General features: G+C 54.5%; 29 non-coding genes across 29 annotated transcripts; 11 read left to right on the top strand and 18 right to left on the bottom strand.

Annotated features, from left to right (window-relative positions):
- Nucleotides 1-102: 102 nt before the first annotated feature.
- Nucleotides 103-174, bottom strand: TRNAE-CUC (transfer RNA glutamic acid (anticodon CUC)). The gene has a single exon. It is a non-coding gene; the product is annotated as a tRNA-Glu (tRNA).
- A 1,289-nt stretch (nucleotides 175-1,463) lies between these two features.
- On the top strand, nucleotides 1,464-1,546 carry TRNAL-UAA (transfer RNA leucine (anticodon UAA)). The gene has a single exon. It is a non-coding gene; the product is annotated as a tRNA-Leu (tRNA).
- Nucleotides 1,547-2,461: 915 nt separating this feature from the next.
- Nucleotides 2,462-2,533, bottom strand: TRNAE-CUC (transfer RNA glutamic acid (anticodon CUC)). The gene has a single exon. It is a non-coding gene; the product is annotated as a tRNA-Glu (tRNA).
- Nucleotides 2,534-2,873: 340 nt separating this feature from the next.
- TRNAE-CUC (transfer RNA glutamic acid (anticodon CUC)) lies at nucleotides 2,874-2,945 on the bottom strand. The gene has a single exon. It is a non-coding gene; the product is annotated as a tRNA-Glu (tRNA).
- Nucleotides 2,946-3,839: 894 nt separating this feature from the next.
- Nucleotides 3,840-3,922, top strand: TRNAL-UAA (transfer RNA leucine (anticodon UAA)). Its single transcript has one exon. It is a non-coding gene; the product is annotated as a tRNA-Leu (tRNA).
- Nucleotides 3,923-4,826: 904 nt separating this feature from the next.
- Nucleotides 4,827-4,898, bottom strand: TRNAE-CUC (transfer RNA glutamic acid (anticodon CUC)). The gene has a single exon. It is a non-coding gene; the product is annotated as a tRNA-Glu (tRNA).
- A 340-nt stretch (nucleotides 4,899-5,238) lies between these two features.
- Nucleotides 5,239-5,310, bottom strand: TRNAE-CUC (transfer RNA glutamic acid (anticodon CUC)). The gene has a single exon. It is a non-coding gene; the product is annotated as a tRNA-Glu (tRNA).
- Nucleotides 5,311-6,204: 894 nt separating this feature from the next.
- Nucleotides 6,205-6,287, top strand: TRNAL-UAA (transfer RNA leucine (anticodon UAA)). Its single transcript has one exon. It is a non-coding gene; the product is annotated as a tRNA-Leu (tRNA).
- Nucleotides 6,288-7,191: 904 nt separating this feature from the next.
- Nucleotides 7,192-7,263, bottom strand: TRNAE-CUC (transfer RNA glutamic acid (anticodon CUC)). Its single transcript has one exon. It is a non-coding gene; the product is annotated as a tRNA-Glu (tRNA).
- A 340-nt stretch (nucleotides 7,264-7,603) lies between these two features.
- On the bottom strand, nucleotides 7,604-7,675 carry TRNAE-CUC (transfer RNA glutamic acid (anticodon CUC)). The gene has a single exon. It is a non-coding gene; the product is annotated as a tRNA-Glu (tRNA).
- An 894-nt stretch (nucleotides 7,676-8,569) lies between these two features.
- On the top strand, nucleotides 8,570-8,652 carry TRNAL-UAA (transfer RNA leucine (anticodon UAA)). Its single transcript has one exon. It is a non-coding gene; the product is annotated as a tRNA-Leu (tRNA).
- A 904-nt stretch (nucleotides 8,653-9,556) lies between these two features.
- Nucleotides 9,557-9,628, bottom strand: TRNAE-CUC (transfer RNA glutamic acid (anticodon CUC)). The gene has a single exon. It is a non-coding gene; the product is annotated as a tRNA-Glu (tRNA).
- Nucleotides 9,629-9,968: 340 nt separating this feature from the next.
- TRNAE-CUC (transfer RNA glutamic acid (anticodon CUC)) lies at nucleotides 9,969-10,040 on the bottom strand. Its single transcript has one exon. It is a non-coding gene; the product is annotated as a tRNA-Glu (tRNA).
- Nucleotides 10,041-10,934: 894 nt separating this feature from the next.
- TRNAL-UAA (transfer RNA leucine (anticodon UAA)) lies at nucleotides 10,935-11,017 on the top strand. The gene has a single exon. It is a non-coding gene; the product is annotated as a tRNA-Leu (tRNA).
- A 904-nt stretch (nucleotides 11,018-11,921) lies between these two features.
- TRNAE-CUC (transfer RNA glutamic acid (anticodon CUC)) lies at nucleotides 11,922-11,993 on the bottom strand. Its single transcript has one exon. It is a non-coding gene; the product is annotated as a tRNA-Glu (tRNA).
- Nucleotides 11,994-13,274: 1,281 nt separating this feature from the next.
- On the top strand, nucleotides 13,275-13,357 carry TRNAL-UAA (transfer RNA leucine (anticodon UAA)). Its single transcript has one exon. It is a non-coding gene; the product is annotated as a tRNA-Leu (tRNA).
- Nucleotides 13,358-15,619: 2,262 nt separating this feature from the next.
- Nucleotides 15,620-15,702, top strand: TRNAL-UAA (transfer RNA leucine (anticodon UAA)). The gene has a single exon. It is a non-coding gene; the product is annotated as a tRNA-Leu (tRNA).
- A 904-nt stretch (nucleotides 15,703-16,606) lies between these two features.
- TRNAE-CUC (transfer RNA glutamic acid (anticodon CUC)) lies at nucleotides 16,607-16,678 on the bottom strand. The gene has a single exon. It is a non-coding gene; the product is annotated as a tRNA-Glu (tRNA).
- A 340-nt stretch (nucleotides 16,679-17,018) lies between these two features.
- Nucleotides 17,019-17,090, bottom strand: TRNAE-CUC (transfer RNA glutamic acid (anticodon CUC)). Its single transcript has one exon. It is a non-coding gene; the product is annotated as a tRNA-Glu (tRNA).
- Nucleotides 17,091-17,987: 897 nt separating this feature from the next.
- Nucleotides 17,988-18,070, top strand: TRNAL-UAA (transfer RNA leucine (anticodon UAA)). The gene has a single exon. It is a non-coding gene; the product is annotated as a tRNA-Leu (tRNA).
- A 903-nt stretch (nucleotides 18,071-18,973) lies between these two features.
- On the bottom strand, nucleotides 18,974-19,045 carry TRNAE-CUC (transfer RNA glutamic acid (anticodon CUC)). Its single transcript has one exon. It is a non-coding gene; the product is annotated as a tRNA-Glu (tRNA).
- A 1,281-nt stretch (nucleotides 19,046-20,326) lies between these two features.
- TRNAL-UAA (transfer RNA leucine (anticodon UAA)) lies at nucleotides 20,327-20,409 on the top strand. The gene has a single exon. It is a non-coding gene; the product is annotated as a tRNA-Leu (tRNA).
- A 927-nt stretch (nucleotides 20,410-21,336) lies between these two features.
- Nucleotides 21,337-21,408, bottom strand: TRNAE-CUC (transfer RNA glutamic acid (anticodon CUC)). Its single transcript has one exon. It is a non-coding gene; the product is annotated as a tRNA-Glu (tRNA).
- A 340-nt stretch (nucleotides 21,409-21,748) lies between these two features.
- TRNAE-CUC (transfer RNA glutamic acid (anticodon CUC)) lies at nucleotides 21,749-21,820 on the bottom strand. The gene has a single exon. It is a non-coding gene; the product is annotated as a tRNA-Glu (tRNA).
- An 894-nt stretch (nucleotides 21,821-22,714) lies between these two features.
- On the top strand, nucleotides 22,715-22,797 carry TRNAL-UAA (transfer RNA leucine (anticodon UAA)). Its single transcript has one exon. It is a non-coding gene; the product is annotated as a tRNA-Leu (tRNA).
- A 904-nt stretch (nucleotides 22,798-23,701) lies between these two features.
- TRNAE-CUC (transfer RNA glutamic acid (anticodon CUC)) lies at nucleotides 23,702-23,773 on the bottom strand. Its single transcript has one exon. It is a non-coding gene; the product is annotated as a tRNA-Glu (tRNA).
- A 340-nt stretch (nucleotides 23,774-24,113) lies between these two features.
- Nucleotides 24,114-24,185, bottom strand: TRNAE-CUC (transfer RNA glutamic acid (anticodon CUC)). Its single transcript has one exon. It is a non-coding gene; the product is annotated as a tRNA-Glu (tRNA).
- An 894-nt stretch (nucleotides 24,186-25,079) lies between these two features.
- On the top strand, nucleotides 25,080-25,162 carry TRNAL-UAA (transfer RNA leucine (anticodon UAA)). The gene has a single exon. It is a non-coding gene; the product is annotated as a tRNA-Leu (tRNA).
- Nucleotides 25,163-26,066: 904 nt separating this feature from the next.
- TRNAE-CUC (transfer RNA glutamic acid (anticodon CUC)) lies at nucleotides 26,067-26,138 on the bottom strand. Its single transcript has one exon. It is a non-coding gene; the product is annotated as a tRNA-Glu (tRNA).
- Between the last annotated feature and the right edge of the window lie 325 nt (nucleotides 26,139-26,463).

The following is a 26,463-nucleotide window of genomic DNA, read 5'->3' as shown; positions in this document are numbered from 1 at the left end:
CACGCCGCTATTGCCTGTGAGTGAAGCTACATTTGAAAGAAATATTTTTTGAGACGCAGTTGTTTGAATTTCTGTAAAAATGTCATTCAGTAAAAGCCTCTCTTCCCTGAACGGGAATCGAACCCGGGCCACGGCGGTGAGAGCGCCGAATCCTAACCACTAGACCACCAGGGAGACCGCTGGACAACTTGGGAAGGCCGGGCAGTGGTGTCCGAGTGCACAATGCCTGCAGGTGCCTCAAAGGCCAGTCCATTGGGGGACTGGGAAGAGAGGGGGAGGGCCGAGCAGATAGGTTCTCTCCAGCGGTGAAAAAGGAAGCTGCCTTTTTTGCGTCAAGGGCAGTCTTTCCGCAGCGACAGGAGAATGAATGGGACTCTGCCATAAACACGTTTTGCGTCGCGCTGAGGGCACTTCCTCCATTTTGTGCACGCAAATCTGCATCTGGGAGAAAGATTTCCGGTCGCCAGTTAACTGCATTGCTGTAAATAAAAATGTCAGTTGTTAAAAGAGCTCCTTCCCTGACCGGGAATCGAACCCGGGCCGAATCCTAACCACTAGACCACCAGGGACGGTGGGTGCACCCCGTTGCGTGTCGCTCAGATGGTGGCGTCCGAGTCCAAAGGCTGAGGGCCTCTGCTACAATGGGCACCAGTGCCTGCAGGTCTTCGGGGGCCGTTTCTGCTAATAAATAAATAAATAAAGAAATAAAGAAAGAAAGAAAGAAAGAAAACAAAAACACTTGTGATGGTCTGCGAAAAGGGGAGCTTAGAGATTGAAGACAGCATCACTTTGGGAACGTTTGCGCTTTCACTTCCAAGCGCTGATATTCCTGTCTTGCTCTCCTGAAAGGACAGCCTTCCTCGCTATGAGCTTTTGTGGGTCAGTGCTGAAGCTCCCCCTAGAGGCTGCCGCTGAAGATGCACACTCACAACTAACCCTCCTTAGGAGAACTGCTTCGTGGGAGAGCACGTTTATTAAAAGGCGGCAGGCCATGATTGCCTGCGAGACACAGCAGGGTTACCATGCAGAGTTCAAAGGGGGCTTTGCTTGTACAGCAAGTGCCGGAGGGCAAGAAGGGATGACATAGGAGCTGCCCTTTTTTCGGGCTCGCACACCAAGGCCTGCACCAGCCTTCGAGGCTCAGCCTGCCTCTGGACTGCCCTAGACCACCTTTACTCAAAGCACACACTCTGGTCGGGGACTCGAAGCCAGGCCCGTGGCAGTGAAAGCACCAAATCCTCACCACTAGGCCACCGGGGAAACGACTGCAGCACCCGGGAGGTTTCCGCAACCGTACTTGCAGTCAGCTGGAGGCTATTGTAATGCTGTTAAGTGAGAGACGTTTGCCGCTCGCAAGCCAATTCCATCCAACCTCCTGCAGGGGGCACTCTGGGCTGGTTTTCCACTTGTTCGCCTGCTGCTGAAACAGCAAAGATTCAATTCGAAGCCCTTTGCAGCAGCTCACCAGGATGGCCGAGTGGTTAAGGCGTTGGACTTAAGATCCAATGGACAAGTGTCCGCGTGGGTTCGAGCCCCACTCCTGGTACAGGTTTTTACTCTTCTTACCTAAATGCGGCAGCAGCTTCGCACAAGCCCTTTCCTGCTGTCTGTAGGCAGTGCCCCTACCTCAAAGCCCTGAGGCTTGAGTTCACCTGAAAAGAGCAACAAGGAATCGTTGCCCGTAGACTCTTTTCCTGGAAAACCTTTGCATTTTTGTACCATGTCCCTCGCATCCCAAGCTTAAGCCGCCAAAGTTGGCAGAGCTTGTGCAACCCCGCCAACAGCCCTACCACCCCAAAAGAAAATTGGGCAGGGATTCCCGCCTCCGCTTCCTCACGGCTTCCGAAACGGGCTTCCAAACGGGCGATGCCCTGACGGGTCAGCCAGTCACCGTCTAGGCCCGGTACACCCCTGTGAATAATAGAGCGTCCAACCTCAAATCAGGCTACAGGGCCCTTCAGCCCATAGAAGGAGAACCTGTCAACAAACGGGGCGAGGGCAATGCTCGGGCCCCTTGCGAAGCCTTTGCCAAGCTCCAAAGGCTGCACTTTCCCAGCAGACCACAGCTCTGTATGCAAATCAAGCAGCTACGACCCCTCCCTCCCCTGCTTTTCTCCTCCAAACCGGTACGCAACCATTTCTGCAGCCCTCTGCCCCAGGGTCCCGGGCAAGGTCTTGGTCTGATGAGGCTAGGGATGGTGGGCGAGCTCGGCTTTGGCAGGGCGACAGGACTAATATTTTCTCTACAGCTTTGGAAGAAAGAAAGCTTCCTTTTTGGGGCACAGGCCCACTTCTAGCGGCGACAGCTTCCGGTAAGGGACCATGCTGAAAAGATGCTTGGAGTTACCGCCAGGGGAGCCACGCCGCTATTGCCTGTGAGTGAAGCTACATTTGAAAGAAATATTTTTTGAGACGCAGTTGTTTGAATTTCTGTAAAAATGTCATTCAGTAAAAGCCTCTCTTCCCTGACCGGGAATCGAACCCGGGCCGCGGCGGTGAGAGCGCCGAATCCTAACCACTAGACCACCAGGGAGACTGCTGGACAGCTCGGGAAGGCCGGGCAGTGGTGTCCGAGTGCACAATGCCTGCAGGTGCCTCAAAGGCCAGTCCATTGGGGGACTGGGAAGAGAGGGGGAGGGCCGAGCAGATAGGTTCTCTCCAGCGGTGAAAAAGGAAGCTGCCTTTTTTGCGTCAAGGGCAGTCTTTCCGCAGCGACAGGAGAATGAATGGGACTCTGCCATAAACACGTTTTGCGTCGCGCTGAGGGCACTTCCTCCATTTTGTGCACGCAAATCTGCATCTGGGAGCAAGATTTCCGGTCGCCAGTTAACTGCATTGCTGTAAATAAAAATGTCAGTTGTTAAAAGAGCTCCTTCCCTGACCGGGAATCGAACCCGGGCCGCGGCGGTGAGAGCGCCGAATCCTAACCACTAGACCACCAGGGACGGTGGGTGCACCCCGTTGCGTGTCGCTCAGATGGTGGCGTCCGAGTCCAAAGGCTGAGGGCCTCTGCTACAATGGGCACCAGTGCCTGCAGGTCTTCGGGGGCCGTTTCTGCTAATAAATAAATAAATAAAGAAATAAAGAAAGAAAGAAAGAAAGAAAACAAAAACACTTGTGATGGTCTGCGAAAAGGGGAGCTTAGAGATTGAAGACAGCATCACTTTGGGAACGTTTGCGCTTTCACTTCCAAGCGCTGATATTCCTGTCTTGCTCTCCTGAAAGGACAGCCTTCCTCGCTATGAGCTTTTGTGGGTCAGTGCTGAAGCTCCCCCTAGAGGCTGCCGCTGAAGATGCACACTCACAACTAACCCTCCTTAGGAGAACTGCTTCGTGGGAGAGCACGTTTATTAAAAGGCGGCAGGCCATGATTGCCTGCGAGACACAGCAGGGTTACCATGCAGAGTTCAAAGGGGGCTTTGCTTGTACAGCAAGTGCCGGAGGGCAAGAAGGGATGACATAGGAGCTGCCCTTTTTTCGGGCTCGCACACCAAGGCCTGCACCAGCCTTCGAGGCTCAGCCTGCCTCTGGACTGCCCTAGACCACCTTTACTCAAAGCACACACTCTGGTCGGGGACTCGAAGCCAGGCCCGTGGCAGTGAAAGCACCAAATCCTCACCACTAGGCCACCGGGGAAACGACTGCAGCACCCGGGAGGTTTCCGCAACCGTACTTGCAGTCAGCTGGAGGCTATTGTAATGCTGTTAAGTGAGAGACGTTTGCCGCTCGCAAGCCAATTCCATCCAACCTCCTGCAGGGGGCACTCTGGGCTGGTTTTCCACTTGTTCGCCTGCTGCTGAAACAGCAAAGATTCAATTCGAAGCCCTTTGCAGCAGCTCACCAGGATGGCCGAGTGGTTAAGGCGTTGGACTTAAGATCCAATGGACAAGTGTCCGCGTGGGTTCGAGCCCCACTCCTGGTACAGGTTTTTACTCTTCTTACCTAAATGCGGCAGCAGCTTCGCACAAGCCCTTTCCTGCTGTCTGTAGGCAGTGCCCCTACCTCAAAGCCCTGAGGCTTGAGTTCACCTGAAAAGAGCAACAAGGAATCGTTGCCCGTAGACTCTTTTCCTGGAAAACCTTTGCATTTTTGTACCATGTCCCTCGCATCCCAAGCTTAAGCCGCCAAAGTTGGCAGAGCTTGTGCAACCCCGCCAACAGCCCTACCACCCCAAAAGAAAATTGGGCAGGGATTCCCGCCTCCGCTTCCGAAACGGGCTTCCAAACGGGCGATGCCCTGACGGGTCAGCCAGTCACCGTCTAGGCCCGGTACACCCCTGTGAATAATAGAGCGTCCAACCTCAAATCAGGCTACAGGGCCCTTCAGCCCATAGAAGGAGAACCTGTCAACAAACGGGGCGAGGGCAATGCTCGGGCCCCTTGCGAAGCCTTTGCCAAGCTCCAAAGGCTGCACTTTCCCAGCAGACCACAGCTCTGTATGCAAATCAAGCAGCTACGACCCCTCCCTCCCCTGCTTTTCTCCTCCAAACCGGTACGCAACCATTTCTGCAGCCCTCTGCCCCAGGGTCCCGGGCAAGGTCTTGGTCTGATGAGGCTAGGGATGGTGGGCGAGCTCGGCTTTGGCAGGGCGACAGGACTAATATTTTCTCTACAGCTTTGGAAGAAAGAAAGCTTCCTTTTTGGGGCACAGGCCCACTTCTAGCGGCGACAGCTTCCGGTAAGGGACCATGCTGAAAAGATGCTTGGAGTTACCGCCAGGGGAGCCACGCCGCTATTGCCTGTGAGTGAAGCTACATTTGAAAGAAATATTTTTTGAGACGCAGTTGTTTGAATTTCTGTAAAAATGTCATTCAGTAAAAGCCTCTCTTCCCTGACCGGGAATCGAACCCGGGCCGCGGCGGTGAGAGCGCCGAATCCTAACCACTAGACCACCAGGGAGACTGCTGGACAGCTCGGGAAGGCCGGGCAGTGGTGTCCGAGTGCACAATGCCTGCAGGTGCCTCAAAGGCCAGTCCATTGGGGGACTGGGAAGAGAGGGGGAGGGCCGAGCAGATAGGTTCTCTCCAGCGGTGAAAAAGGAAGCTGCCTTTTTTGCGTCAAGGGCAGTCTTTCCGCAGCGACAGGAGAATGAATGGGACTCTGCCATAAACACGTTTTGCGTCGCGCTGAGGGCACTTCCTCCATTTTGTGCACGCAAATCTGCATCTGGGAGCAAGATTTCCGGTCGCCAGTTAACTGCATTGCTGTAAATAAAAATGTCAGTTGTTAAAAGAGCTCCTTCCCTGACCGGGAATCGAACCCGGGCCGCGGCGGTGAGAGCGCCGAATCCTAACCACTAGACCACCAGGGACGGTGGGTGCACCCCGTTGCGTGTCGCTCAGATGGTGGCGTCCGAGTCCAAAGGCTGAGGGCCTCTGCTACAATGGGCACCAGTGCCTGCAGGTCTTCGGGGGCCGTTTCTGCTAATAAATAAATAAATAAAGAAATAAAGAAAGAAAGAAAGAAAGAAAACAAAAACACTTGTGATGGTCTGCGAAAAGGGGAGCTTAGAGATTGAAGACAGCATCACTTTGGGAACGTTTGCGCTTTCACTTCCAAGCGCTGATATTCCTGTCTTGCTCTCCTGAAAGGACAGCCTTCCTCGCTATGAGCTTTTGTGGGTCAGTGCTGAAGCTCCCCCTAGAGGCTGCCGCTGAAGATGCACACTCACAACTAACCCTCCTTAGGAGAACTGCTTCGTGGGAGAGCACGTTTATTAAAAGGCGGCAGGCCATGATTGCCTGCGAGACACAGCAGGGTTACCATGCAGAGTTCAAAGGGGGCTTTGCTTGTACAGCAAGTGCCGGAGGGCAAGAAGGGATGACATAGGAGCTGCCCTTTTTTCGGGCTCGCACACCAAGGCCTGCACCAGCCTTCGAGGCTCAGCCTGCCTCTGGACTGCCCTAGACCACCTTTACTCAAAGCACACACTCTGGTCGGGGACTCGAAGCCAGGCCCGTGGCAGTGAAAGCACCAAATCCTCACCACTAGGCCACCGGGGAAACGACTGCAGCACCCGGGAGGTTTCCGCAACCGTACTTGCAGTCAGCTGGAGGCTATTGTAATGCTGTTAAGTGAGAGACGTTTGCCGCTCGCAAGCCAATTCCATCCAACCTCCTGCAGGGGGCACTCTGGGCTGGTTTTCCACTTGTTCGCCTGCTGCTGAAACAGCAAAGATTCAATTCGAAGCCCTTTGCAGCAGCTCACCAGGATGGCCGAGTGGTTAAGGCGTTGGACTTAAGATCCAATGGACAAGTGTCCGCGTGGGTTCGAGCCCCACTCCTGGTACAGGTTTTTACTCTTCTTACCTAAATGCGGCAGCAGCTTCGCACAAGCCCTTTCCTGCTGTCTGTAGGCAGTGCCCCTACCTCAAAGCCCTGAGGCTTGAGTTCACCTGAAAAGAGCAACAAGGAATCGTTGCCCGTAGACTCTTTTCCTGGAAAACCTTTGCATTTTTGTACCATGTCCCTCGCATCCCAAGCTTAAGCCGCCAAAGTTGGCAGAGCTTGTGCAACCCCGCCAACAGCCCTACCACCCCAAAAGAAAATTGGGCAGGGATTCCCGCCTCCGCTTCCGAAACGGGCTTCCAAACGGGCGATGCCCTGACGGGTCAGCCAGTCACCGTCTAGGCCCGGTACACCCCTGTGAATAATAGAGCGTCCAACCTCAAATCAGGCTACAGGGCCCTTCAGCCCATAGAAGGAGAACCTGTCAACAAACGGGGCGAGGGCAATGCTCGGGCCCCTTGCGAAGCCTTTGCCAAGCTCCAAAGGCTGCACTTTCCCAGCAGACCACAGCTCTGTATGCAAATCAAGCAGCTACGACCCCTCCCTCCCCTGCTTTTCTCCTCCAAACCGGTACGCAACCATTTCTGCAGCCCTCTGCCCCAGGGTCCCGGGCAAGGTCTTGGTCTGATGAGGCTAGGGATGGTGGGCGAGCTCGGCTTTGGCAGGGCGACAGGACTAATATTTTCTCTACAGCTTTGGAAGAAAGAAAGCTTCCTTTTTGGGGCACAGGCCCACTTCTAGCGGCGACAGCTTCCGGTAAGGGACCATGCTGAAAAGATGCTTGGAGTTACCGCCAGGGGAGCCACGCCGCTATTGCCTGTGAGTGAAGCTACATTTGAAAGAAATATTTTTTGAGACGCAGTTGTTTGAATTTCTGTAAAAATGTCATTCAGTAAAAGCCTCTCTTCCCTGACCGGGAATCGAACCCGGGCCGCGGCGGTGAGAGCGCCGAATCCTAACCACTAGACCACCAGGGAGACTGCTGGACAGCTTGGGAAGGCCGGGCAGTGGTGTCCGAGTGCACAATGCCTGCAGGTGCCTCAAAGGCCAGTCCATTGGGGGACTGGGAAGAGAGGGGGAGGGCCGAGCAGATAGGTTCTCTCCAGCGGTGAAAAAGGAAGCTGCCTTTTTTGCGTCAAGGGCAGTCTTTCCGCAGCGACAGGAGAATGAATGGGACTCTGCCATAAACACGTTTTGCGTCGCGCTGAGGGCACTTCCTCCATTTTGTGCACGCAAATCTGCATCTGGGAGCAAGATTTCCGGTCGCCAGTTAACTGCATTGCTGTAAATAAAAATGTCAGTTGTTAAAAGAGCTCCTTCCCTGACCGGGAATCGAACCCGGGCCGCGGCGGTGAGAGCGCCGAATCCTAACCACTAGACCACCCGGGACGGTGGGTGCACCCCGTTGCGTGTCGCTCAGATGGTGGCGTCCGAGTCCAAAGGCTGAGGGCCTCTGCTACAATGGGCACCAGTGCCTGCAGGTCTTCGGGGGCCGTTTCTGCTAATAAATAAATAAATAAAGAAATAAAGAAAGAAAGAAAGAAAGAAAACAAAAACACTTGTGATGGTCTGCGAAAAGGGGAGCTTAGAGATTGAAGACAGCATCACTTTGGGAACGTTTGCGCTTTCACTTCCAAGCGCTGATATTCCTGTCTTGCTCTCCTGAAAGGACAGCCTTCCTCGCTATGAGCTTTTGTGGGTCAGTGCTGAAGCTCCCCCTAGAGGCTGCCGCTGAAGATGCACACTCACAACTAACCCTCCTTAGGAGAACTGCTTCGTGGGAGAGCACGTTTATTAAAAGGCGGCAGGCCATGATTGCCTGCGAGACACAGCAGGGTTACCATGCAGAGTTCAAAGGGGGCTTTGCTTGTACAGCAAGTGCCGGAGGGCAAGAAGGGATGACATAGGAGCTGCCCTTTTTTCGGGCTCGCACACCAAGGCCTGCACCAGCCTTCGAGGCTCAGCCTGCCTCTGGACTGCCCTAGACCACCTTTACTCAAAGCACACACTCTGGTCGGGGACTCGAAGCCAGGCCCGTGGCAGTGAAAGCACCAAATCCTCACCACTAGGCCACCGGGGAAACGACTGCAGCACCCGGGAGGTTTCCGCAACCGTACTTGCAGTCAGCTGGAGGCTATTGTAATGCTGTTAAGTGAGAGACGTTTGCCGCTCGCAAGCCAATTCCATCCAACCTCCTGCAGGGGGCACTCTGGGCTGGTTTTCCACTTGTTCGCCTGCTGCTGAAACAGCAAAGATTCAATTCGAAGCCCTTTGCAGCAGCTCACCAGGATGGCCGAGTGGTTAAGGCGTTGGACTTAAGATCCAATGGACAAGTGTCCGCGTGGGTTCGAGCCCCACTCCTGGTACAGGTTTTTACTCTTCTTACCTAAATGCGGCAGCAGCTTCGCACAAGCCCTTTCCTGCTGTCTGTAGGCAGTGCCCCTACCTCAAAGCCCTGAGGCTTGAGTTCACCTGAAAAGAGCAACAAGGAATCGTTGCCCGTAGACTCTTTTCCTGGAAAACCTTTGCATTTTTGTACCATGTCCCTCGCATCCCAAGCTTAAGCCGCCAAAGTTGGCAGAGCTTGTGCAACCCCGCCAACAGCCCTACCACCCCAAAAGAAAATTGGGCAGGGATTCCCGCCTCCGCTTCCGAAACGGGCTTCCAAACGGGCGATGCCCTGACGGGTCAGCCAGTCACGGTCTAGGCCCGGTACACCCCTGTGAATAATAGAGCGTCCAACCTCAAATCAGGCTACAGGGCCCTTCAGCCCATAGAAGGAGAACCTGTCAACAAACGGGGCGAGGGCAATGCTCGGGCCCCTTGCGAAGCCTTTGCCAAGCTCCAAAGGCTGCACTTTCCCAGCAGACCACAGCTCTGTATGCAAATCAAGCAGCTACGACCCCTCCCTCCCCTGCTTTTCTCCTCCAAACCGGTACGCAACCATTTCTGCAGCCCTCTGCCCCAGGGTCCCGGGCAAGGTCTTGGTCTGATGAGGCTAGGGATGGTGGGCGAGCTCGGCTTTGGCAGGGCGACAGGACTAATATTTTCTCTACAGCTTTGGAAGAAAGAAAGCTTCCTTTTTGGGGCACAGGCCCACTTCTAGCGGCGACAGCTTCCGGTAAGGGACCATGCTGAAAAGATGCTTGGAGTTACCGCCAGGGGAGCCACGCCGCTATTGCCTGTGAGTGAAGCTACATTTGAAAGAAATATTTTTTGAGACGCAGTTGTTTGAATTTCTGTAAAAATGTCATTCAGTAAAAGCCTCTCTTCCCTGACCGGGAATCGAACCCGGGCCGCGGCGGTGAGAGCGCCGAATCCTAACCACTAGACCACCAGGGAGACCGCTGGACAGCTCGGGAAGGCCGGGCAGTGGTGTCCGAGTGCACAATGCCTGCAGGTGCCTCAAAGGCCAGTCCATTGGGGGACTGGGAAGAGAGGGGGAGGGCCGAGCAGATAGGTTCTCTCCAGCGGTGAAAAAGGAAGCTGCCTTTTTTGCGTCAAGGGCAGTCTTTCCGCAGCGACAGGAGAATGAATGGGACTCTGCCATAAACACGTTTTGCGTCGCGCTGAGGGCACTTCCTCCATTTTGTGCACGCAAATCTGCATCTGGGAGCAAGATTTCCGGTCGCCAGTTAACTGCATTGCTGTAAATAAAAATGTCAGTTGTTAAAAGAGCTCCTTCCCTGACCGGGAATCGAACCCGGGCCGCGGCGGTGAGAGCGCCGAATCCTAACCACTAGACCACCCGGGACGGTGGGTGCACCCCGTTGCGTGTCGCTCAGATGGTGGCGTCCGAGTCCAAAGGCTGAGGGCCTCTGCTACAATGGGCACCAGTGCCTGCAGGTCTTCGGGGGCCGTTTCTGCTAATAAATAAATAAATAAAGAAATAAAGAAAGAAAGAAAGAAAGAAAACAAAAACACTTGTGATGGTCTGCGAAAAGGGGAGCTTAGAGATTGAAGACAGCATCACTTTGGGAACGTTTGCGCTTTCACTTCCAAGCGCTGATATTCCTGTCTTGCTCTCCTGAAAGGACAGCCTTCCTCGCTATGAGCTTTTGTGGGTCAGTGCTGAAGCTCCCCCTAGAGGCTGCCGCTGAAGATGCACACTCACAACTAACCCTCCTTAGGAGAACTGCTTCGTGGGAGAGCACGTTTATTAAAAGGCGGCAGGCCATGATTGCCTGCGAGACACAGCAGGGTTACCATGCAGAGTTCAAAGGGGGCTTTGCTTGTACAGCAAGTGCCGGAGGGCAAGAAGGGATGACATAGGAGCTGCCCTTTTTTCGGGCTCGCACACCAAGGCCTGCACCAGCCTTCGAGGCTCAGCCTGCCTCTGGACTGCCCTAGACCACCTTTACTCAAAGCACACACTCTGGTCGGGGACTCGAAGCCAGGCCCGTGGCAGTGAAAGCACCAAATCCTCACCACTAGGCCACCGGGGAAACGACTGCAGCACCCGGGAGGTTTCCGCAACCGTACTTGCAGTCAGCTGGAGGCTATTGTAATGCTGTTAAGTGAGAGACGTTTGCCGCTCGCAAGCCAATTCCATCCAACCTCCTGCAGGGGGCACTCTGGGCTGGTTTTCCACTTGTTCGCCTGCTGCTGAAACAGCAAAGATTCAATTCGAAGCCCTTTGCAGCAGCTCACCAGGATGGCCGAGTGGTTAAGGCGTTGGACTTAAGATCCAATGGACAAGTGTCCGCGTGGGTTCGAGCCCCACTCCTGGTACAGGTTTTTACTCTTCTTACCTAAATGCGGCAGCAGCTTCGCACAAGCCCTTTCCTGCTGTCTGTAGGCAGTGCCCCTACCTCAAAGCCCTGAGGCTTGAGTTCACCTGAAAAGAGCAACAAGGAATCGTTGCCCGTAGACTCTTTTCCTGGAAAACCTTTGCATTTTTGTACCATGTCCCTCGCATCCCAAGCTTAAGCCGCCAAAGTTGGCAGAGCTTGTGCAACCCCGCCAACAGCCCTACCACCCCAAAAGAAAATTGGGCAGGGATTCCCGCCTCCGCTTCCGAAACGGGCTTCCAAACGGGCGATGCCCTGACGGGTCAGCCAGTCACCGTCTAGGCCCGGTACACCCCTGTGAATAATAGAGCGTCCAACCTCAAATCAGGCTACAGGGCCCTTCAGCCCATAGAAGGAGAACCTGTCAACAAACGGGGCGAGGGCAATGCTCGGGCCCCTTGCGAAGCCTTTGCCAAGCTCCAAAGGCTGCACTTTCCCAGCAGACCACAGCTCTGTATGCAAATCAAGCAGCTACGACCCCTCCCTCCCCTGCTTTTCTCCTCCAAACCGGTACGCAACCATTTCTGCAGCCCTCTGCCCCAGGGTCCCGGGCAAGGTCTTGGTCTGATGAGGCTAGGGATGGTGGGCGAGCTCGGCTTTGGCAGGGCGACAGGACTAATATTTTCTCTACAGCTTTGGAAGAAAGAAAGCTTCCTTTTTGGGGCACAGGCCCACTTCTAGCGGCGACAGCTTCCGGTAAGGGACCATGCTGAAAAGATGCTTGGAGTTACCGCCAGGGGAGCCACGCCGCTATTGCCTGTGAGTGAAGCTACATTTGAAAGAAATATTTTTTGAGACGCAGTTGTTTGAATTTCTGTAAAAATGTCATTCAGTAAAAGCCTCTCTTCCCTGACCGGGAATCGAACCCGGGCCGCGGCGGTGAGAGCGCCGAATCCTAGCCACTAGACCACCAGGGAGACTGCTGGACAGCTCGGGAAGGCCGGGCAGTGGTGTCCGAGTGCACAATGCCTGCAGGTGCCTCAAAGGCCAGTCCATTGGGGGACTGGGAAGAGAGGGGGAGGGCCGAGCAGATAGGTTCTCTCCAGCGGTGAAAAAGGAAGCTGCCTTTTTTGCGTCAAGGGCAGTCTTTCCGCAGCGACAGGAGAATGAATGGGACTCTGCCATAAACACGTTTTGCGTCGCGCTGAGGGCACTTCCTCCATTTTGTGCACGCAAATCTGCATCTGGGAGCAAGATTTCCGGTCGCCAGTTAACTGCATTGCTGTAAATAAAAATGTCAGTTGTTAAAAGAGCTCCTTCCCTGACCGGGAATCGAACCCGGGCCGCGGCTAGACCACCAGGGACGGTGGGTGCACCCCGTTGCGTGTCGCTCAGATGGTGGCGTCCGAGTCCAAAGGCTGAGGGCCTCTGCTACAATGGGCACCAGTGCCTGCAGGTCTTCGGGGGCCGTTTCTGCTAATAAATAAATAAATAAAGAAATAAAGAAAGAAAGAAAGAAAGAAAACAAAAACACTTGTGATGGTCTGCGAAAAGGGGAGCTTAGAGATTGAAGACAGCATCACTTTGGGAACGTTTGCGCTTTCACTTCCAAGCGCTGATATTCCTGTCTTGCTCTCCTGAAAGGACAGCCTTCCTCGCTATGAGCTTTTGTGGGTCAGTGCTGAAGCTCCCCCTAGAGGCTGCCGCTGAAGATGCACACTCACAACTAACCCTCCTTAGGAGAACTGCTTCGTGGGAGAGCACGTTTATTAAAAGGCGGCAGGCCATGATTGCCTGCGAGACACAGCAGGGTTACCATGCAGAGTTCAAAGGGGGCTTTGCTTGTACAGCAAGTGCCGGAGGGCAAGAAGGGATGACATAGGAGCTGCCCTTTTTTCGGGCTCGCACACCAAGGCCTGCACCAGCCTTCGAGGCTCAGCCTGCCTCTGGACTGCCCTAGACCACCTTTACTCAAAGCACACACTCTGGTCGGGGACTCGAAGCCAGGCCCGTGGCAGTGAAAGCACCAAATCCTCACCACTAGGCCACCGGGGAAACGACTGCAGCACCCGGGAGGTTTCCGCAACCGTACTTGCAGTCAGCTGGAGGCTATTGTAATGCTGTTAAGTGAGAGACGTTTGCCGCTCGCAAGCCAATTCCATCCAACCTCCTGCAGGGGGCACTCTGGGCTGGTTTTCCACTTGTTCGCCTGCTGCTGAAACAGCAAAGATTCAATTCGAAGCCCTTTGCAGCAGCTCACCAGGATGGCCGAGTGGTTAAGGCGTTGGACTTAAGATCCAATGGACAAGTGTCCGCGTGGGTTCGAGCCCCACTCCTGGTACAGGTTTTTACTCTTCTTACCTAAATGCGGCAGCAGCTTCGCACAAGCCCTTTCCTGCTGTCTGTAGGCAGTGCCCCTACCTCAAAGCCCTGAGGCTTGAGTTCACCTGAAAAGAGCAACAAGGAATCGTTGCCCGTAGACTCTTTTCCTGGAAAACCTTTGCATTTTTGTACCATGTCCCTCGCATCCCAAGCTTAAGCCGCCAAAGTTGGCAGAGCTTGTGCAACCCCGCCAACAGCCCTACCACCCCAAAAGAAAATTGGGCAGGGATTCCCGCCTCCGCTTCCGAAACGGGCTTCCAAACGGGCGATGCCCTGACGGGTCAGCCAGTCACCGTCTAGGCCCGGTACACCCCTGTGAATAATAGAGCGTCCAACCTCAAATCAGGCTACAGGGCCCTTCAGCCCATAGAAGGAGAACCTGTCAACAAACGGGGCGAGGGCAATGCTCGGGCCCCTTGCGAAGCCTTTGCCAAGCTCCAAAGGCTGCACTTTCCCAGCAGACCACAGCTCTGTATGCAAATCAAGCAGCTACGACCCCTCCCTCCCCTGCTTTTCTCCTCCAAACCGGTACGCAACCATTTCTGCAGCCCTCTGCCCCAGGGTCCCGGGCAAGGTCTTGGTCTGATGAGGCTAGGGATGGTGGGCGAGCTCGGCTTTGGCAGGGCGACAGGACTAATATTTTCTCTACAGCTTTGGAAGAAAGAAAGCTTCCTTTTTGGGGCACAGGCCCACTTCTAGCGGCGACAGCTTCCGGTAAGGGACCATGCTGAAAAGATGCTTGGAGTTACCGCCAGGGGAGCCACGCCGCTATTGCCTGTGAGTGAAGCTACATTTGAAAGAAATATTTTTTGAGACGCAGTTGTTTGAATTTCTGTAAAAATGTCATTCAGTAAAAGCCTCTCTTCCCTGACCGGGAATCGAACCCGGGCCGCGGCCGAATCCTAACCACTAGACCACCAGGGAGACCGCTGGACAGCTCGGGAAGGCCGGGCAGTGGTGTCCGAGTGCACAATGCCTGCAGGTGCCTCAAAGGCCAGTCCATTGGGGGACTGGGAAGAGAGGGGGAGGGCCGAGCAGATAGGTTCTCTCCAGCGGTGAAAAAGGAAGCTGCCTTTTTTGCGTCAAGGGCAGTCTTTCCGCAGCGTCAGGAGAATGAATGGGACTCTGCCATAAACACGTTTTGCGTCGCGCTGAGTGCACTTCCTCCATTTTGTGCACGCAAATCTGCATCTGGGAGCAAGATTTCCGGTCGCCAGTTAACTGCATTGCTGTAAATAAAAATGTCAGTTGTTAAAAGAGCTCCTTCCCTGACCGGGAATCGAACCCGGGCCGCGGCGGTGAATCCTAACCACTAGACCACCAGGGACGGTGGGTGCACCCCGTTGCGTGTCGCTCAGATGGTGGCGTCCGAGTCCAAAGGCTGAGGGCCTCTGCTACAATGGGCACCAGTGCCTGCAGGTCTTCGGGGGCCGTTTCTGCTAATAAATAAATAAATAAAGAAATAAAGAAAGAAAGAAAGAAAGAAAACAAAAACACTTGTGATGGTCTGCGAAAAGGGGAGCTTAGAGATTGAAGACAGCATCACTTTGGGAACGTTTGCGCTTTCACTTCCAAGCGCTGATATTCCTGTCTTGCTCTCCTGAAAGGACAGCCTTCCTCGCTATGAGCTTTTGTGGGTCAGTGCTGAAGCTCCCCCTAGAGGCTGCCGCTGAAGATGCACACTCACAACTAACCCTCCTTAGGAGAACTGCTTCGTGGGAGAGCACGTTTATTAAAAGGCGGCAGGCCATGATTGCCTGCGAGACACAGCAGGGTTACCATGCAGAGTTCAAAGGGGGCTTTGCTTGTACAGCAAGTGCCGGAGGGCAAGAAGGGATGACATAGGAGCTGCCCTTTTTTCGGGCTCGCACACCAAGGCCTGCACCAGCCTTCGAGGCTCAGCCTGCCTCTGGACTGCCCTAGACCACCTTTACTCAAAGCACACACTCTGGTCGGGGACTCGAAGCCAGGCCCGTGGCAGTGAAAGCACCAAATCCTCACCACTAGGCCACCGGGGAAACGACTGCAGCACCCGGGAGGTTTCCGCAACCGTACTTGCAGTCAGCTGGAGGCTATTGTAATGCTGTTAAGTGAGAGACGTTTGCCGCTCGCAAGCCAATTCCATCCAACCTCCTGCAGGGGGCACTCTGGGCTGGTTTTCCACTTGTTCGCCTGCTGCTGAAACAGCAAAGATTCAATTCGAAGCCCTTTGCAGCAGCTCACCAGGATGGCCGAGTGGTTAAGGCGTTGGACTTAAGATCCAATGGACAAGTGTCCGCGTGGGTTCGAGCCCCACTCCTGGTACAGGTTTTTACTCTTCTTACCTAAATGCGGCAGCAGCTTCGCACAAGCCCTTTCCTGCTGTCTGTAGGCAGTGCCCCTACCTCAAAGCCCTGAGGCTTGAGTTCACCTGAAAAGAGCAATAAGGAATCGTTGCCCGTAGACTCTTTTCCTGGAAAACCTTTGCATTTTTGTACCATGTCCCTCGCATCCCAAGCTTAAGCCGCCAAAGTTGGCAGAGCTTGTGCAACCCCGCCAACAGCCCTACCACCCCAAAAGAAAATTGGGCAGGGATTCCCGCCTCCGCTTCCGAAACGGGCTTCCAAACGGGCGATGCCCTGACGGGTCAGCCAGTCACCGTCTAGGCCCGGTACACCCCTGTGAATAATAGAGCGTCCAACCTCAAATCAGGCTACAGGGCCCTTCAGCCCATAGAAGGAGAACCTGTCAACAAACGGGGCGAGGGCAATGCTCGGGCCCCTTGCGAAGCCTTTGCCAAGCTCCAAAGGCTGCACTTTCCCAGCAGACCACAGCTCTGTATGCAAATCAAGCAGCTACGACCCCTCCCTCCCCTGCTTTTCTCCTCCAAACCGGTACGCAACCATTTCTGCAGCCCTCTGCCCCAGGGTCCCGGGCAAGGTCTTGGTCTGATGAGGCTAGGGATGGTGGGCGAGCTCGGCTTTGGCAGGGCGACAGGACTAATATTTTCTCTACAGCTTTGGAAGAAAGAAAGCTTCCTTTTTGGGGCACAGGCCCACTTCTAGCGGCGACAGCTTCCGGTAAGGGACCATGCTGAAAAGATGCTTGGAGTTACCGCCAGGGGAGCCACGCCGCTATTGCCTGTGAGTGAAGCTACATTTGAAAGAAATATTTTTTGAGACGCAGTTGTTTGAATTTCTGTAAAAATGTCATTCAGTAAAAGCCTCTATTCCCTGACCGGGAATCGAACCCGGGCCGCGGCGGTGAGAGCGCCGAATCCTAATCACTAGACCACCAGGGAGACCGCTGGACAGCTCGGGAAGGCCGGGCAGTGGTGTCCGAGTGCACAATGCCTGCAGGTGCCTCAAAGGCCAGTCCATTGGGGGACTGGGAAGAGAGGGGGAGGGCCGAGCAGATAGGTTCTCTCCAGCGGTGAAAAAGGAAGCTGCCTTTTTTGCGTCAAGGGCAGTCTTTCCGCAGCGACAGGAGAATGAATGGGACTCTGCCATAAACACGTTTTGCGTCGCGCTGAGGGCACTTCCTCCATTTTGTGCACGCAAATCTGCATCTGGGAGCAAGATTTCCGGTCGCCAGTTAACTGCATTGCTGTAAATAAAAATGTCAGTTGTTAAAAGAGCTCCTTCCCTGACCGGGAATCGAACCCGGGCCGCGGCGGTGAGAGCGCCGAATCCTAACCACTAGACCACCCGGGACGGTGGGTGCACCCCGTTGCGTGTCGCTCAGATGGTGGCGTCCGAGTCCAAAGGCTGAGGGCCTCTGCTACAATGGGCACCAGTGCCTGCAGGTCTTCGGGGCCGTTTCTGCTAATAAATAAATACATAAAGAAATAAAGAAAGAAAGAAAGAAAGAAAGAAAACAAAAACACTTGTGATGGTCTGCGAAAAGGGGAGCTTAGAGATTGAAGACAGCATCACTTTGGGAACGTTTGCGCTTTCACTTCCAAGCGCTGATATTCCTGTCTTGCTCTCCTGAAAGGACAGCCTTCCTCGCTATGAGCTTTTGTGGGTCAGTGCTGAAGCTCCCCCTAGAGGCTGCCGCTGAAGATGCACACTCACAACTAACCCTCCTTAGGAGAACTGCTTCGTGGGAGAGCACGTTTATTAAAAGGCGGCAGGCCATGATTGCCTGCGAGACACAGCAGGGTTACCATGCAGAGTTCAAAGGGGGCTTTGCTTGTACAGCAAGTGCCGGAGGGCAAGAAGGGATGACATAGGAGCTGCCCTTTTTTCGGGCTCGCACACCAAGGCCTGCACCAGCCTTCGAGGCTCAGCCTGCCTCTGGACTGCCCTAGACCACCTTTACTCAAAGCACACACTCTGGTCGGGGACTCGAAGCCAGGCCCGTGGCAGTGAAAGCACCAAATCCTCACCACTAGGCCACCGGGGAAACGACTGCAGCACCCGGGAGGTTTCCGCAACCGTACTTGCAGTCAGCTGGAGGCTATTGTAATGCTGTTAAGTGAGAGACGTTTGCCGCTCGCAAGCCAATTCCATCCAACCTCCTGCAGGGGGCACTCTGGGCTGGTTTTCCACTTGTTCGCCTGCTGCTGAAACAGCAAAGATTCAATTCGAAGCCCTTTGCAGCAGCTCACCAGGATGGCCGAGTGGTTAAGGCGTTGGACTTAAGATCCAATGGACAAGTGTCCGCGTGGGTTCGAGCCCCACTCCTGGTACAGGTTTTTACTCTTCTTACCTAAATGCGGCAGCAGCTTCGCACAAGCCCTTTCCTGCTGTCTGTAGGCAGTGCCCCTACCTCAAAGCCCTGAGGCTTGAGTTCACCTGAAAAGAGCAACAAGGAATCGTTGCCCGTAGACTCTTTTCCTGGAAAACCTTTGCATTTTTGTACCATGTCCCTCGCATCCCAAGCTTAAGCCGCCAAAGTTGGCAGAGCTTGTGCAACCCCGCCAACAGCCCTACCACCCCAAAAGAAATTTGGGCAGGGATTCCCGCTCCGCTTCCGAAACGGGCTTCCAAACGGGCGATGCCCTGACGGGTCAGCCAGTCACCGTCTAGGCCCGGTACACCCCTGTGAATAATAGAGCGTCCAACCTCAAATCAGGCTACAGGGCCCTTCAGCCCATAGAAGGAGAACCTGTCAACAAACGGGGCGAGGGCAATGCTCGGGCCCCTTGCGAAGCCTTTGCCAAGCTCCAAAGGCTGCACTTTCCCAGCAGACCACAGCTCTGTATGCAAATCAAGCAGCTACGACCCCTCCCTCCCCTGCTTTTCTCCTCCAAACCGGTACGCAACCATTTCTGCAGCCCTCTGCCCCAGGGTCCCGGGCAAGGTCTTGGTCTGATGAGGCTAGGGATGGTGGGCGAGCTCGGCTTTGGCAGGGCGACAGGACTAATATTTTCTCTACAGCTTTGGAAGAAAGAAAGCTTCCTTTTTGGGGCACAGGCCCACTTCTAGCGGCGACAGCTTCCGGTAAGGGACCATGCTGAAAAGATGCTTGGAGTTACCGCCAGGGGAGCCACGCCGCTATTGCCTGTGAGTGAAGCTACATTTTAAAGAAATATTTTTTGAGACGCAGTTGTTTGAATTTCTGTAAAAATGTCATTCAGTAAAAGCCTCTCTTCCCTGACCGGGAATCGAACCCGGGCCGCGGCGGTGAGAGCGCCGAATCCTAACCACTAGACCACCAGGGAGACCGCTGGACAGCTCGGGAAGGCCGGGCAGTGGTGTCCGAGTGCACAATGCCTGCAGGTGCCTCAAAGGCCAGTCCATTGGGGGACTGGGAAGAGAGGGGGAGGGCCGAGCAGATAGGTTCTCTCCAGCGGTGAAAAAGGAAGCTGCCTTTTTTGCGTCAAGGGCAGTCTTTCCGCAGCGACAGGAGAATGAATGGGACTCTGCCATAAACACGTTTTGCGTCGCGCTGAGGGCACTTCCTCCATTTTGTGCACGCAAATCTGCATCTGGGAGCAAGATTTCCGGTCGCCAGTTAACTGCATTGCTGTAAATAAAAATGTCAGTTGTTAAAAGAGCTCCTTCCCTGACCGGGAATCGAACCCGGGCCGTGGCTAGACCACCAGGGACGGTGGGTGCACCCCGTTGCGTGTCGCTCAGATGGTGGCGTCCGAGTCCAAAGGCTGAGGGCCTCTGCTACAATGGGCACCAGTGCCTGCAGGTCTTCGGGGGCCGTTTCTGCTAATAAATAAATAAATAAAGAAATAAAGAAAGAAAGAAAGAAAGAAAACAAAAACACTTGTGATGGTCTGCGAAAAGGGGAGCTTAGAGATTGAAGACAGCATCACTTTGGGAACGTTTGCGCTTTCACTTCCAAGCGCTGATATTCCTGTCTTGCTCTCCTGAAAGGACAGCCTTCCTCGCTATGAGCTTTTGTGGGTCAGTGCTGAAGCTCCCCCTAGAGGCTGCCGCTGAAGATGCACACTCACAACTAACCCTCCTTAGGAGAACTGCTTCGTGGGAGAGCACGTTTATTAAAAGGCGGCAGGCCATGATTGCCTGCGAGACACAGCAGGGTTACCATGCAGAGTTCAAAGGGGGCTTTGCTTGTACAGCAAGTGCCGGAGGGCAAGAAGGGATGACATAGGAGCTGCCCTTTTTTCGGGCTCGCACACCAAGGCCTGCACCAGCCTTCGAGGCTCAGCCTGCCTCTGGACTGCCCTAGACCACCTTTACTCAAAGCACACACTCTGGTCGGGGACTCGAAGCCAGGCCCGTGGCAGTGAAAGCACCAAATCCTCACCACTAGGCCACCGGGGAAACGACTGCAGCACCCGGGAGGTTTCCGCAACCGTACTTGCAGTCAGCTGGAGGCTATTGTAATGCTGTTAAGTGAGAGACGTTTGCCGCTCGCAAGCCAATTCCATCCAACCTCCTGCAGGGGGCACTCTGGGCTGGTTTTCCACTTGTTCGCCTGCTGCTGAAACAGCAAAGATTCAATTCGAAGCCCTTTGCAGCAGCTCACCAGGATGGCCGAGTGGTTAAGGCGTTGGACTTAAGATCCAATGGACAAGTGTCCGCGTGGGTTCGAGCCCCACTCCTGGTACAGGTTTTTACTCTTCTTACCTAAATGCGGCAGCAGCTTCGCACAAGCCCTTTCCTGCTGTCTGTAGGCAGTGCCCCTACCTCAAAGCCCTGAGGCTTGAGTTCACCTGAAAAGAGCAACAAGGAATCGTTGCCCGTAGACTCTTTTCCTGGAAAACCTTTGCATTTTTGTACCATGTCCCTCGCATCCCAAGCTTAAGCCGCCAAAGTTGGCAGAGCTTGTGCAACCCCGCCAACAGCCCTACCACCCCAAAAGAAAATTGGGCAGGGATTCCCGCCTCCGCTTCCTCACGGCTTCCGAAACGGGCTTCCAAACGGGCTTCCAAACGGGCGATGCCCTGACGGGTCAGCCAGTCACCGTCTAGGCCCGGTACACCCCTGTGAATAATAGAGCGTCCAACCTCAAATCAGGCTACAGGGCCCTTCAGCCCATAGAAGGAGAACCTGTCAACAAACGGGGCGAGGGCAATGCTCGGGCCCCTTGCGAAGCCTTTGCCAAGCTCCAAAGGCTGCACTTTCCCAGCAGACCACAGCTCTGTATGCAAATCAAGCAGCTACGACCCCTCCCTCCCCTGCTTTTCTCCTCCAAACCGGTACGCAACCATTTCTGCAGCCCTCTGCCCCAGGGTCCCGGGCAAGGTCTTGGTCTGATGAGGCTAGGGATGGTGGGCGAGCTCGGCTTTGGCAGGGCGACAGGACTAATATTTTCTCTACAGCTTTGGAAGAAAGAAAGCTTCCTTTTTGGGGCACAGGCCCACTTCTAGCGGCGACAGCTTCCGGTAAGGGACCATGCTGAAAAGATGCTTGGAGTTACCGCCAGGGGAGCCACGCCGCTATTGCCTGTGAGTGAAGCTACATTTGAAAGAAATATTTTTTGAGACGCAGTTGTTTGAATTTCTGTAAAAATGTCATTCAGTAAAAGCCTCTCTTCCCTGACCGGGAATCGAACCCGGGCCGCGGCGGTGAGAGCGCCGAATCCTAACCACTAGACCACCAGGGAGACTGCTGGACAGCTCGGGAAGGCCGGGCAGTGGTGTCCGAGTGCACAATGCCTGCAGGTGCCTCAAAGGCCAGTCCATTGGGGGACTGGGAAGAGAGGGGGAGGGCCGAGCAGATAGGTTCTCTCCAGCGGTGAAAAAGGAAGCTGCCTTTTTTGCGTCAAGGGCAGTCTTTCCGCAGCGACAGGAGAATGAATGGGACTCTGCCATAAACACGTTTTGCGTCGCGCTGAGGGCACTTCCTCCATTTTGTGCACGCAAATCTGCATCTGGGAGCAAGATTTCCGGTCGCCAGTTAACTGCATTGCTGTAAATAAAAATGTCAGTTGTTAAAAGAGCTCCTTCCCTGACCGGGAATCGAACCCGGGCCGCGGCGGTGAGAGCGCCGAATCCTAACCACTAGACCACCAGGGACGGTGGGTGCACCCCGTTGCGTGTCGCTCAGATGGTGGCGTCCGAGTCCAAAGGCTGAGGGCCTCTGCTACAATGGGCACCAGTGCCTGCAGGTCTTCGGGGGCCGTTTCTGCTAATAAATAAATAAATAAAGAAATAAAGAAAGAAAGAAAGAAAGAAAACAAAAACACTTGTGATGGTCTGCGAAAAGGGGAGCTTAGAGATTGAAGACAGCATCACTTTGGGAACGTTTGCGCTTTCACTTCCAAGCGCTGATATTCCTGTCTTGCTCTCCTGAAAGGACAGCCTTCCTCGCTATGAGCTTTTGTGGGTCAGTGCTGAAGCTCCCCCTAGAGGCTGCCGCTGAAGATGCACACTCACAACTAACCCTCCTTAGGAGAACTGCTTCGTGGGAGAGCACGTTTATTAAAAGGCGGCAGGCCATGATTGCCTGCGAGACACAGCAGGGTTACCATGCAGAGTTCAAAGGGGGCTTTGCTTGTACAGCAAGTGCCGGAGGGCAAGAAGGGATGACATAGGAGCTGCCCTTTTTTCGGGCTCGCACACCAAGGCCTGCACCAGCCTTCGAGGCTCAGCCTGCCTCTGGACTGCCCTAGACCACCTTTACTCAAAGCACACACTCTGGTCGGGGACTCGAAGCCAGGCCCGTGGCAGTGAAAGCACCAAATCCTCACCACTAGGCCACCGGGGAAACGACTGCAGCACCCGGGAGGTTTCCGCAACCGTACTTGCAGTCAGCTGGAGGCTATTGTAATGCTGTTAAGTGAGAGACGTTTGCCGCTCGCAAGCCAATTCCATCCAACCTCCTGCAGGGGGCACTCTGGGCTGGTTTTCCACTTGTTCGCCTGCTGCTGAAACAGCAAAGATTCAATTCGAAGCCCTTTGCAGCAGCTCACCAGGATGGCCGAGTGGTTAAGGCGTTGGACTTAAGATCCAATGGACAAGTGTCCGCGTGGGTTCGAGCCCCACTCCTGGTACAGGTTTTTACTCTTCTTACCTAAATGCGGCAGCAGCTTCGCACAAGCCCTTTCCTGCTGTCTGTAGGCAGTGCCCCTACCTCAAAGCCCTGAGGCTTGAGTTCACCTGAAAAGAGCAACAAGGAATCGTTGCCCGTAGACTCTTTTCCTGGAAAACCTTTGCATTTTTGTACCATGTCCCTCGCATCCCAAGCTTAAGCCGCCAAAGTTGGCAGAGCTTGTGCAACCCCGCCAACAGCCCTACCACCCCAAAAGAAAATTGGGCAGGGATTCCCGCCTCCGCTTCCGAAACGGGCTTCCAAACGGGCGATGCCCTGACGGGTCAGCCAGTCACCGTCTAGGCCCGGTACACCCCTGTGAATAATAGAGCGTCCAACCTCAAATCAGGCTACAGGGCCCTTCAGCCCATAGAAGGAGAACCTGTCAACAAACGGGGCGAGGGCAATGCTCGGGCCCCTTGCGAAGCCTTTGCCAAGCTCCAAAGGCTGCACTTTCCCAGCAGACCACAGCTCTGTATGCAAATCAAGCAGCTACGACCCCTCCCTCCCCTGCTTTTCTCCTCCAAACCGGTACGCAACCATTTCTGCAGCCCTCTGCCCCAGGGTCCCGGGCAAGGTCTTGGTCTGATGAGGCTAGGGATGGTGGGCGAGCTCGGCTTTGGCAGGGCGACAGGACTAATATTTTCTCTACAGCTTTGGAAGAAAGAAAGCTTCCTTTTTGGGGCACAGGCCCACTTCTAGCGGCGACAGCTTCCGGTAAGGGACCATGCTGAAAAGATGCTTGGAGTTACCGCCAGGGGAGCCACGCCGCTATTGCCTGTGAGTGAAGCTACATTTGAAAGAAATATTTTTTGAGACGCAGTTGTTTGAATTTCTGTAAAAATGTCATTCAGTAAAAGCCTCTCTTCCCTGACCGGGAATCGAACCCGGGCCGCGGCGGTGAGAGCGCCGAATCCTAACCACTAGACCACCAGGGAGACTGCTGGACAGCTCGGGAAGGCCGGGCAGTGGTGTCCGAGTGCACAATGCCTGCAGGTGCCTCAAAGGCCAGTCCATTGGGGGACTGGGAAGAGAGGGGGAGGGCCGAGCAGATAGGTTCTCTCCAGCGGTGAAAAAGGAAGCTGCCTTTTTTGCGTCAAGGGCAGTCTTTCCGCAGCGACAGGAGAATGAATGGGACTCTGCCATAAACACGTTTTGCGTCGCGCTGAGGGCACTTCCTCCATTTTGTGCACGCAAATCTGCATCTGGGAGCAAGATTTCCGGTCGCCAGTTAACTGCATTGCTGTAAATAAAAATGTCAGTTGTTAAAAGAGCTCCTTCCCTGACCGGGAATCGAACCCGGGCCGCGGCGGTGAGAGCGCCGAATCCTAACCACTAGACCACCAGGGACGGTGGGTGCACCCCGTTGCGTGTCGCTCAGATGGTGGCGTCCGAGTCCAAAGGCTGAGGGCCTCTGCTACAATGGGCACCAGTGCCTGCAGGTCTTCGGGGGCCGTTTCTGCTAATAAATAAATAAATAAAGAAATAAAGAAAGAAAGAAAGAAAGAAAACAAAAACACTTGTGATGGTCTGCGAAAAGGGGAGCTTAGAGATTGAAGACAGCATCACTTTGGGAACGTTTGCGCTTTCACTTCCAAGCGCTGATATTCCTGTCTTGCTCTCCTGAAAGGACAGCCTTCCTCGCTATGAGCTTTTGTGGGTCAGTGCTGAAGCTCCCCCTAGAGGCTGCCGCTGAAGATGCACACTCACAACTAACCCTCCTTAGGAGAACTGCTTCGTGGGAGAGCACGTTTATTAAAAGGCGGCAGGCCATGATTGCCTGCGAGACACAGCAGGGTTACCATGCAGAGTTCAAAGGGGGCTTTGCTTGTACAGCAAGTGCCGGAGGGCAAGAAGGGATGACATAGGAGCTGCCCTTTTTTCGGGCTCGCACACCAAGGCCTGCACCAGCCTTCGAGGCTCAGCCTGCCTCTGGACTGCCCTAGACCACCTTTACTCAAAGCACACACTCTGGTCGGGGACTCGAAGCCAGGCCCGTGGCAGTGAAAGCACCAAATCCTCACCACTAGGCCACCGGGGAAACGACTGCAGCACCCGGGAGGTTTCCGCAACCGTACTTGCAGTCAGCTGGAGGCTATTGTAATGCTGTTAAGTGAGAGACGTTTGCCGCTCGCAAGCCAATTCCATCCAACCTCCTGCAGGGGGCACTCTGGGCTGGTTTTCCACTTGTTCGCCTGCTGCTGAAACAGCAAAGATTCAATTCGAAGCCCTTTGCAGCAGCTCACCAGGATGGCCGAGTGGTTAAGGCGTTGGACTTAAGATCCAATGGACAAGTGTCCGCGTGGGTTCGAGCCCCACTCCTGGTACAGGTTTTTACTCTTCTTACCTAAATGCGGCAGCAGCTTCGCACAAGCCCTTTCCTGCTGTCTGTAGGCAGTGCCCCTACCTCAAAGCCCTGAGGCTTGAGTTCACCTGAAAAGAGCAACAAGGAATCGTTGCCCGTAGACTCTTTTCCTGGAAAACCTTTGCATTTTTGTACCATGTCCCTCGCATCCCAAGCTTAAGCCGCCAAAGTTGGCAGAGCTTGTGCAACCCCGCCAACAGCCCTACCACCCCAAAAGAAAATTGGGCAGGGATTCCCGCCTCCGCTTCCGAAACGGGCTTCCAAACGGGCGATGCCCTGACGGGTCAGCCAGTCACCGTCTAGGCCCGGTACACCCCTGTGAATAATAGAGCGTCCAACCTCAAATCAGGCTACAGGGCCCTTCAGCCCATAGAAGGAGAACCTGTCAACAAACGGGGCGAGGGCAATGCTCGGGCCCCTTGCGAAGCCTTTGCCAAGCTCCAAAGGCTGCACTTTCCCAGCAGACCACAGCTCTGTATGCAAATCAAGCAGCTACGACCCCTCCCTCCCCTGCTTTTCTCCTCCAAACCGGTACGCAACCATTTCTGCAGCCCTCTGCCCCAGGGTCCCGGGCAAGGTCTTGGTCTGATGAGGCTAGGGATGGTGGGCGAGCTCGGCTTTGGCAGGGCGACAGGACTAATATTTTCTCTACAGCTTTGGAAGAAAGAAAGCTTCCTTTTTGGGGCACAGGCCCACTTCTAGCGGCGACAGCTTCCGGTAAGGGACCATGCTGAAAAGATGCTTGGAGTTACCGCCAGGGGAGCCACGCCGCTATTGCCTGTGAGTGAAGCTACATTTGAAAGAAATATTTTTTGAGACGCAGTTGTTTGAATTTCTGTAAAAATGTCATTCAGTAAAAGCCTCTCTTCCCTGACCGGGAATCGAACCCGGGCCGCGGCGGTGAGAGCGCCGAATCCTAACCACTAGACCACCAGGGAGACTGCTGGACAGCTTGGGAAGGCCGGGCAGTGGTGTCCGAGTGCACAATGCCTGCAGGTGCCTCAAAGGCCAGTCCATTGGGGGACTGGGAAGAGAGGGGGAGGGCCGAGCAGATAGGTTCTCTCCAGCGGTGAAAAAGGAAGCTGCCTTTTTTGCGTCAAGGGCAGTCTTTCCGCAGCGACAGGAGAATGAATGGGACTCTGCCATAAACACGTTTTGCGTCGCGCTGAGGGCACTTCCTCCATTTTGTGCACGCAAATCTGCATCTGGGAGCAAGATTTCCGGTCGCCAGTTAACTGCATTGCTGTAAATAAAAATGTCAGT

This window comes from Ambystoma mexicanum, chromosome 5p (genome assembly GCF_040938575.1).
Source record: "Ambystoma mexicanum isolate Mex_15411 chromosome 5p, UKY_AmexF1_1, whole genome shotgun sequence".
Lineage (NCBI taxonomy): Eukaryota > Metazoa > Chordata > Amphibia > Caudata > Ambystomatidae > Ambystoma > Ambystoma mexicanum.
The sequence above is the reverse complement of the archived record's forward strand: the minus strand, read 5'-3'. Positions and strand labels throughout refer to the sequence as shown.